The following is a 9,843-nucleotide window of genomic DNA, read 5'->3' on the forward strand; positions in this document are numbered from 1 at the left end:
ATTTAAGGAGCCCTTTTGCTTAAAACAACAGCTCAGGGGAGCCAAGTGAGGCCCAAATAAGGTCAGCACACAGCGAGACCCCAGGTCTAGGCTCACTAGCGGTGTGCTGAGTGGTAGCACTGCCTTCTCCGGGGTAGGCCATGACAGAGGTGCCAGGCAGCTCTTGTGAATCATAAATGACCTACCTGTCAGATTAAATGATGAAATCAGTTCCAGTTTTGTATTACTAATTAGGGGACAGCTCCTGTAACTATGGTTCATTGGTTTGTTTTCTCTTCTAGGAAACCAACCAGGTATGAACAACTCCCTTCTAGTAATCTTTCTTTTGGCTCCACAGGCTGAGCAAGAAAATATGTTTATGCTGAATGGTGGTAATGGCTTATGTCCTGACAAGTGTGTGTCAAATGATTGTCGTGACAGAATGATGTGTGTAGGTACCTGTCCAGTGTGTCTCTGTCTTGCAAATCTATAGTTGTATTGTCTGAATGATAAACCTACTGTTCATCAGAATTACCTCAAGTTACCTACATTATACCATTTCCTTGTCATGAATAATTTTGGAACATTGTTCATTTCCTTTCATATGAAAATCTATTTTTAAAAGATAATGTGAAGGTAGCCTATCTGCCATTTAACTATTGATAAGATAATTTGCATTTTTAAAAAATCCTAGCCTCTCAAGAGAAAAATGGAGAAGCTGAAAGCCATTCCCATCTAAGAACTCAGAGGTGTCAGTTGTTTGCCTGCCGACGCTCTCATGTGAACTAAGAGAATGGAACCGGACATTCGTGAAGTGCTCAGTAAGCAAACAAAACGAAGACTTCTTGTGAGGGACAAAATCATTGGTTTGGTCACCTTAGTGAGATGCATTTTAAGAGAAAAGCAAAGAATTAATGTTATTCAGTAGTTTTACTGTTAGTATTAATAATTGCATTACTATTTCATGCTTTTTTCTATTGCCAAATAAAAGAAATAAGGGATTATGCTAACTTTGTTAAGAATTTAACATTTTTTAGAGTGATAATTCAGTGTTTCATTGAGTTATAAAGAAAGAGAAATATAATTATAACTTGGAAGAAGAATAAAAAATTGGAGTAGACATGGAGTAATGAAAGAACTAAGTTGAAAATGTTCATACAAACTAATAACACTTAATAAAATATGTCTTTTCTAACTTTGTTCAATGAAATTGCCAAGGAGCAATATTACACCACCAACATGAGCCTGATCATATGCACTCCTGCTGGCTAAATTTTGAGGTCTAAAACCATTTTTCACTTAAAGGAACCAACACACCTCAGAAAAATGGCTGATTCCATGTCTGGGTCTAGGGAAGCACAGGTGAGTCTTGGAACATTTTGTTTGGGCCAGAAGGCAAGTACTTTCTAAAAGTAATGGTGTTGGGGCCTGGCATGGTGGCTCACGCCTGTAATCCCAGCATTTTACAGCTCGCCTGTAATCCCAATCCCAGGCCAAGGCAGGAGGATCATTTGAGGTCAGGAGTTCGAGACCAGTTTAGCCAACATGGCAAAACACTGTCCTACTAAAAATACAAAAATTAGCCAGTTGTGATGGTGTGTGCCTGTAGTCCCAGCTACTCGGGAGGCTGAGGTGGGAGGATCACTTGAACCCAGGAAGTGGAGATTGCAATGAGCCAAGATCATGCCACTGCACTCCAGCCTGGGTGACAGAGCGAGACTCCATCTCAAAATATATATATATATATATATAAATAAAAATAACAGTGTTGAAAATAATGGGAGAATACAGAAGCCAGTTTAATGGGACACGCATTGACTAGATTCTGTTAAACTGTGTATCAAAAGGAAAATGATGACCATAGTTAGTTGAAATGCCTTAAGTAAGGAGGTGATGAATTCATAATGATAGCAAAAATGAGATAAGTTGATGAATTGTACTAAAGAAATTGAATATATCAATCTCATTATTTACTTTGTTATCATGTTAGTACTACTGACTCATTTATTGAGTCAGTGCAGATACCAAATTCAGTAAATAACAAGTATGTTAATTTTAAGTTTACATTGAGAAAAATAGTTCTTTAACTCTTAGGCTATAATACCTGTGTCTACTAGTGCAAACCGCTTTTTTTGTAGTGACGAAATTATTTGTGTATGTAGGCACCTTCCCAGTGTATCCCTGCCTGCCTTAGAAATTGAATACTGAGGGTTTTGATTGCACCTCAAAATGTCATTTTAGTGAATCATCTCAGGAAAACTGGTGTTGGAATGTATTCGAATTTGTTTCAGTCAACTAAGTTTTGTCTTATTTATGTATTTATTCTGAGATGGAGTCTCGCTCTGTTATGCAGGCTGGAGTGCAGTGACTCACTGTAACCTTTGCCTCCTGGGTTCAAGTGATTCTCCTGCCTCAGCCTCCTGAGTAGCTGGAATTACAGGTGCATGCTACCACACCTGGCTAATTTTTGTATTTTTAGAGAGACTAGGTTTCACTATGTTGGCCAGGCTGGTCTGAAACTCCTGACCTCAGTTGATCTATCTGCCTCAGCCTGTCAAAGTGCTGGGATTGCAGGTGTGAGCCACCGCGCTCGGCCTATCAAATAAATTTTAAGAGGCAGTTTATAACTCTGGTGGTATTTTGTTTAAGTATATAGCAGGCTGTTCAATAGAACTTTCCATGATGATGAAAATATTGTATATCTGTGCTGACCAATATGGTAGCCATTAGTCACATGTAGCTAACGGTTACTGAACACTGAAATGTGGCTACTGTGACCAAGAAACTGAATTTTTAGTTTAATTTCATTTAATTTAGATTTAAAGTAAAATAGACACATGTGGCTAATGACTAATGTATTGAACAGTATAGATTTTCAGCCACTTTTAATTTTTTTTTAGAGACAGGGTCTCAATCTGTTGTCCAGGCTGGAGTGCTGTGGTGTGATAATAGTTCACTGCAGCCTCAAACTCCTGGCTCCAGCAATCCTCCCACTTCAGCCTCCCAAGTAGCTGGGACTACAGGCTTGTGCCACCATGCCCGGCTAATTTTAAAGTTTATTTGTAGAGATAGGAGGTCTTCCTATGTTGCCCAGGCTACTCTAGAGCACTTGGCCTCAAGAGATGCCCCTAAAGCTCTGGGAATATATGCCTGAGCCACTGCACTGTTCTATTAAGCCTCCTTCAAATTAGATGGTTTTTCCTCAGTGTGACCTCTTGAGAAAAAAAAAGAAAAAGAAAAAGAAAACATAAAAACAAAAAAAAAGATGGTTTACCCAGTGATGCAAATTTCTTCTCACCAATTCTGGAAGACTGTCCATTTTCTTTCAGATAAGGATCTATATTGAAAAAATTTAGAATTTATTGTTTGAATAGGTAAATTCATATTGTTTCAGAACACTAAAATGACAAAAAGATGTATAGTAAGAATTATCTCCCATCCTATCCCTCAGCTACCCAGGTCTCTTCAGCATAGGTGTGACCGATGTTACTGGTTTCTTATATATCCCAAAGACACTTTATGCATTTACAAGTAATGTTAGTACATCACTGTTGTTCACAAGGCATTTTTAATTCCTCTTAACATATTTTAAGGGTCACTTTATATCAGTTCATCAACTGTCTCCTTCCTATGACTGTGTAGTCTTAAGAATCTGTTTTAAAAGACACCTGAAGGTGGCTTGTCTGCCGTTTTGACAGTCAATGAGATAACTTGCATTTGAAATGTTAAAAATCCTAATTTTGACCAGGCACAGTAGCTCACCCCTATAATCCCAGCACTTTGGGAGGCCAAGGCAGGAGGACGGCTTAAAGCTAGAAGTTTGAGACCAGACTGGACAACATAGTGAGACCCTGTCTCTACAAAAAAATAATTTTAAAAAATCATAATTTCATAAGACAGGTAATGATAACAGCAAGTAGAGCCTGTGACAGCCCCTACTCGGTGCACCCTGCCCATATGCAGGAAGCTCGCATTTCAAAATACCTAGTCCTTTTTCTTTTCAAAACTTGTATTTTGGGGGCCAGGCTTGGTGGCTCACACCTACAGTCCCAGCACTTTGGGAGGCCAAGGTGGGCAGATGACGTGAGGTCAGGAGTTCAAGACCAGCCTGGCCAACATGGCGAAACCCCATCTCTACTAAAAACACAAAAATTAGCTGGGTCTGGTGGCAATGCCTGTAATCCCAGCTACTCAGGAGGCTAATGCAGGAGAATCACTTGAACTCAGGAGATGGAGATTGCAGTGAGCCGAGATCGTACTGCTGCACCAAAAAAAAAAACAAAAAACAAAAAAAAAAAACTTGTATTTTGAACAAAATCTAGTCAAGTTTTGTGAAGTGATCCAAGATATTATAATGATAAATATGACTGTTTAAAAAATAACACAATTTAAATTTCAGTAATATGTAATTTCCTTTAGTGGTTTTCCATTGCACAAAGAATAACATCCAAACTCCTCCCCAAGGCTCACCAAGCTTTGTGTGATCTGGCTCCAGACTTCTTAATCAGGAGGCTCCAGCCACATAGACCTCTTAGCACAGCCAGCTCTTTGCTGCCCTAGGGCCCTTGTACTCACTCTTCTCTCAGCTGGCATGCTCCCTCCTGGGCTCCTGTGCCTCTCTACTTCATCCTCCATCCTGGCTGGCACAGTGGCTCATACCTGTAGTCCCAGCACTCTGGGAGACCAAGGAGGGAGGATTGCTTGAGCTCAGGACTTTGAGACCCACCTGGGCAACACAGCAAGACCTCATCCTTACTAAAATTTGGAAAAATTAGGCTGGGCACAGTGGCTCACGCCTGTAATTCTAGCCAAGATGGGCAGATCACTTGAGGCCAGGAGTTTGAGACCAGCCTGGCCAACATGGTGAAACCCCATCTCTATTTAAAAAATACTAAAATTAGCTGGGTGTGGTGGCACACAGCTGTAGTCCCAGCTACTCAGAGGCTGAGGTGGGAGGCTCACTTGAGCCCAGGAGGTGGAGGTTGCAGTGAGCCGAGATCGCACCACTGCATTCCAGCCTGGGTGACAGAGTGACTCCACCTCAAAAAATTTAAAAATTTTCTTAAAAATTTAAAAAAGTTAGCTGATTGTGGTGGCATATGCCTTTAGTCCCACCTACTTGGGGGATTGAAGCAGGAGGATCACTTGACCTTGGGAAGTTGAGGCTGCAGTGAGCCTTGATCATGCATGCCACTGCACTCCAGCCTGGACGACAGAGTGAGACCCTGTCTCAACAAAAAGGACACCCTCATTGATGTCTTCCCTAAGTATGCCATCCATAGTCCTCCCCACCCAGTCCCTATACTGCTTTCTTCATAGCACTTAACTATAATCTGTAATTATTTTGTTTATTTAATGCTACTTATCTGATTGAAATAAAAGATCCCTGAGAACAGGAACTTGAACTGTCTTCACTGGTATGTCTCCAGGGCCTAAAACAGAGCTTGGTATATAGTTGGTATACAGCTAATATTTGCTAAACCAAAAAAGGTTGAATAAGCAAATTTGAATGCATTTCAAATATAGGATCAGAACTTGGGGGCGTTTGGACAAATGTTATGCTTTTCAAATATTCCCTCATAATTAAACAAACATAATGAATTACTTTCATAGAAACAGTGATTTATGTGAGGTTTTTGATTCATTAGCATCTATCTGGAGTCCTATTAACTTGTTTTGTAAGTCAGAGACATTCAGTATGTTTGAATCACTAGGCTGCTTGCTCTGCTGTGATTGCTGTTTATGAAGTGATGCTGCTTATGCCATAATATATGTGCTCTTCATCTTATAATCTTGTTGAATCACTAAGCTGACACGTATTGGTCTCTTAGTCAACATTTATTAGTCAAGTGCTTACCTTGTCATTACTAAGAAATACGTGGTGGCTCATGCCTGGAATCCCAGCACTTTGGGAGGCTGAGGCAGGAGGATCGCTAGAGTCCGGGAGTTGGAGACCAGTCTGGGCAACAGAGTGAGACCTTGTCTTTACAAAAAATAGACAAAATTAGCTGGGCATGGGTGACATGAGCCTGTAGTTCCAGCTCCTCAGGAGGCTGAGGTGGGAGGATTGTTTGAGCCCAAGAGGTTGAGGCTGCAGTGGGCTGAGATCATGCCGCTGCATCCCGATCTGGGTAACAGAGCAAGACCCTGTCTCAAAAAAAAAAAAAAAAAAAAGAAAAAAAAAAGAAAAGAAAAAGGGGGAATATGCATTTGTTGGTGCTTTAAACTTTGTAAAACATTTTTATTTTTCTTTTTAGGAGACCTAAGTTGCCTAGGCTCGTCTCAAACTCCTGGCCTCAAGTGATCCTTCTATCTCAGCCTCTCAAAATTCTGGGATTACAGGTATGAGCCGCTGTGCCCATTCTGCAAAGTTTCTATTGTCAATTTATTTGATCTTCCCAAGCCCCCTACTCTGTAAAGCATTTTATGGCCATTTTACTGGTGCGGTTACTGGAACTTAGGAAGGATTAAATTTTGCTGGTAAAACTCTTCTCTAAAAACTTTATATAGCCTTTTTTTTTTCCTTTTCGAGACAGAGTCTTGCTCTGTCGTGCAGGCTGGAGTGCAATGGCATGATCTCAGCTCACTGCAACCTCTGCCTCTTGGGCTCAAGCAATCCTCATGCATCAGTCACCAGAGTAGCTGAGACTACAGGCACTTTTGTATTTTTAGTAGAGATGGGGTTTCACCATGTTGGCCAGGCTGGTCTTGAACTCCTAGCCTCCAGTAATCCACCTGCCTTGGCCTCCCAAAATGCTGCGATTACAGGCATGAGCCACCGTGCCCAGCCAAAAACTTTATATAGTCTTTTAAGGAAACAATACATATGCAAAACCAAAGACATTGTTGCAGAATAATATAAACACGTGGACATTAATTACAGAAATGTATACTGATGCCAAGGAGATTGTGAGTTGTTTATAGCCAAACGAGATCTAGTATAAAGTGTGGGAAGAGGTGAGTGTTTAACAGGGTTTAGAAGGAAAGGAAGAAACCAGAGTTGAGGGGTGGGAAACAAGAGGGGTCAGAGCTTTCCAGACAAAGGAAATGGACTATACAAAGATATGTGTGTAGGCACAATGGCATTGGAGAATGGGACCAGCAAATTAGCTTGACAAAAACAGAGGGGTCCCATCAAGAAATAATAAAAGATGAAGATTAAGAGTACCCCTATTGGTGAAAACGTTTGGATAGCAAAAGGAGCTTGGGTTTTATTTGACAGACATTGGGGAGCCCATAAAAGTCTATGCAAATACAAATTAGAGGCGAAAACAAAGTTTGATGGCTCTTGTGGGAGCTCTGTGTGGAATGAACTGCAGCAGGAGAAATTGACAGAAGACTGCTGCAGTAATCCTGGCATAAGGTAACATGGCCATAGCTGATGGTGGTGACTGAGGAAATTGGAGCAAAGTGGACCCAGCATGAAAGGCTCGTCAGGACTGACTGATGGATTTAGAGTAAAAGAGAAGGAGAGGAAAGAGTGAAAAAATGACTGGAAGGTGACCAGCCTGTTGTATTGGGCTGATTATGGTGCAATAAACACATTATTTATGACAGGAAGCCTTTTGGCTGAGGCCAAGAATAGAGAGATGGGGATGAGGAAGTGATGAGCTAAGTTTTTGAAATGCAAAGTTGAAGATGAGGCAAGGATGTTCAATTGCAGGTCTGTAGGCAACTGGAGAAACAAGTCTGGAGAGAAGGTAAGAAGTCAGAGTTTGTATTGTGTCATTCTGATTAGCCTCTGGCTCGCCTTCCCAACTCTGCACACTTGCCGCCTATTCACCCAACTCAAATGCACTTTTCTTGGACATTTACTATTAGGAAGAATTTACATTTATAGATTTGGATATTTCCTGGTGAACTTTCTCTATGGTAGCATTAAAAAGAAAGATAAAAATAAAAGACTTTTAAAAAACTCATTAGAACTTTTCACGCTGAAATGATTATTTAGAAGTTACTTAGGGGCCAGGTACGGTGGTTCATGCCTGTAATCCTAATATTTTAGGAGGCCGAGGTGGGCAGATACCTTGAGGTCAGGAGTTCGAGACCAGCCTGGCCAACATGGTGAAACCCCATCTCTACTAAAAATACAAAAGTTTAGCTGGGCATGATAGCGTAATCCCAGCTACTCGGGAGACTGAGGCAGGAGAATTGCTCTGAACCCGGGAGGAGGAGGTTGCAGTGAGCCAAGACTATGCCACTGCACTCCAGCCTGGGCGACAGAGCAAGACTCCATCAAAAAAAAAAAAAAAAAAAAAGTTACTTGGGGCTGGGCACAGTGGCTCATGCCTGTAATCCCAGCACTTTAAGAGGCCCAGGCAGGTGGATCACTTGAGCTCAGAGTTTGAGACCAGCCTGGGCAACATGGAGAAACCCTGTTTCTGCCAAAAAGAAAAGGAAAAAAAAAAAAAAAAAAAGCCAGGTGTGGTGGTGAGTGCCTTCTGTCCCAACTACTCAGGAGGCTGAGGTGGGAGAATCACTTGAGCCTAGGAGGTGGAAGTTGCAGTGATCCGAGGTCCACTCCAGCCTGGGTGACAGAGTGAGACCCTGTCTCAAAAAAAAAAAAAAAAGTTAAAAAGTTACGTTTTTTTTTTTAAATTATTTTTTAAGGATGGTCAGATGCCACGAAGTAGGTGGCAATGCCTTAACTGTATGTGTGTTGTCAGGCTTGAGGGCCTCTTTCATCCTTGTCAAGAGTTGTGCCAATTTTCTCTCCTTTCATACAACACTACTTGGGTTTTTAAAAATTAATATTCACTACTTTCACATTTAAAATCTCAAGCTTTTACATTAAACATTTCCATTTTATTATGCTATTTATAAATCTAACAAACAATGTCTGAGCCACTTGGTTAATCATTTTAAACATTTTAAATTGCATTTATTAATTTAAAATTTTGATTATTTTTTCAAATACATCAATTTTCTGATTAATACACTTTTCCAAATTCTTAAGTAATTCTCCTCAAACAAATACATTAAACTAATACATACAGTAAGTTGTAATTTATCTTAAAAGTTCTAAAATAGGGCCGGGTGCGGTGGCTCAAGCCTGTAATCCCAGCACTTTGGGAGGCCGAGGCGGGCGGATCACGAGGTCAGGAGATCGAGACCATCCTGGCTAACACGGTGAAACCCGGTCTTTACTAAAAATACAAAAAATTAGCCGGGCATGTTGGTGGGCGCCTGTAGTCCCAGCCATTCAGGAGGCTGAGTCAGGAGAATGTCGTGAACCCAGGAGGCGGAGCTTGCAGTGAGCCGAGATCGCGCCACTGCACTCCAGTGTGGGCAACAGAGTGAGACTCCATCTCTAAAATAAAATAAAATAATACAATAAAATAAAAAATAAAAAAGTTCCAAAATAGTATATAAACTTTTAAAAGATTTTAAAATTATAATAAAAAATCTACATCAGCAAGTTATATACTTTAAACCAGCATTGCAAGGTTAATTTTAATTTTTTTTTAAAGATGGGGTCTTGCTATGTTTCCCAGGTTGGTCTCAAACTCCTGGGCTCAAGCAATCCCCCTGCCTCAGCCTCCCAAGTAGTAGGGACTACAGGTGTGTACCATCATGCCTGTGCAAGGTTAATTTTTAGACACTTTAGTAAACATTAAAAGTATGTCTAGGCAGGAAAAGACACTTCTCAAAAGAAGACATTAATGCAGCCAACAAACATATGAAAAAAAGCTCAACATCATTGAGCATTAGAGAAATGCAAATTAGGCCGGGTATGGTGGCTCACACCTGTAATCCTAGCACTTCTGGAGGCCAAGGCAGGTGTATCACTTGAGGTCAGGAGTTCGAAACCAGCCTGGCTAACCTGGTGAAACCCCATCTCTACTAAAAATACAAAAAATTAGC

At 40.8% G+C, this 9,843-nt stretch overlaps 1 non-coding gene across 1 annotated transcript; it reads right to left on the reverse strand.

Moving 5' to 3' along the window:
- Positions 1-8,582: 8,582 nt before the first annotated feature.
- On the reverse strand, positions 8,583-8,708 carry LOC112440771 (U6atac minor spliceosomal RNA). Its single transcript, XR_003028784.1, has one exon. It is a non-coding gene; the product is annotated as a U6atac minor spliceosomal RNA (small nuclear RNA).
- Between the last annotated feature and the right edge of the window lie 1,135 nt (positions 8,709-9,843).

Source organism: Pan paniscus, chromosome 7, assembly GCF_029289425.2.
Source record: "Pan paniscus chromosome 7, NHGRI_mPanPan1-v2.0_pri, whole genome shotgun sequence".
NCBI lineage: Eukaryota > Metazoa > Chordata > Mammalia > Primates > Hominidae > Pan > Pan paniscus.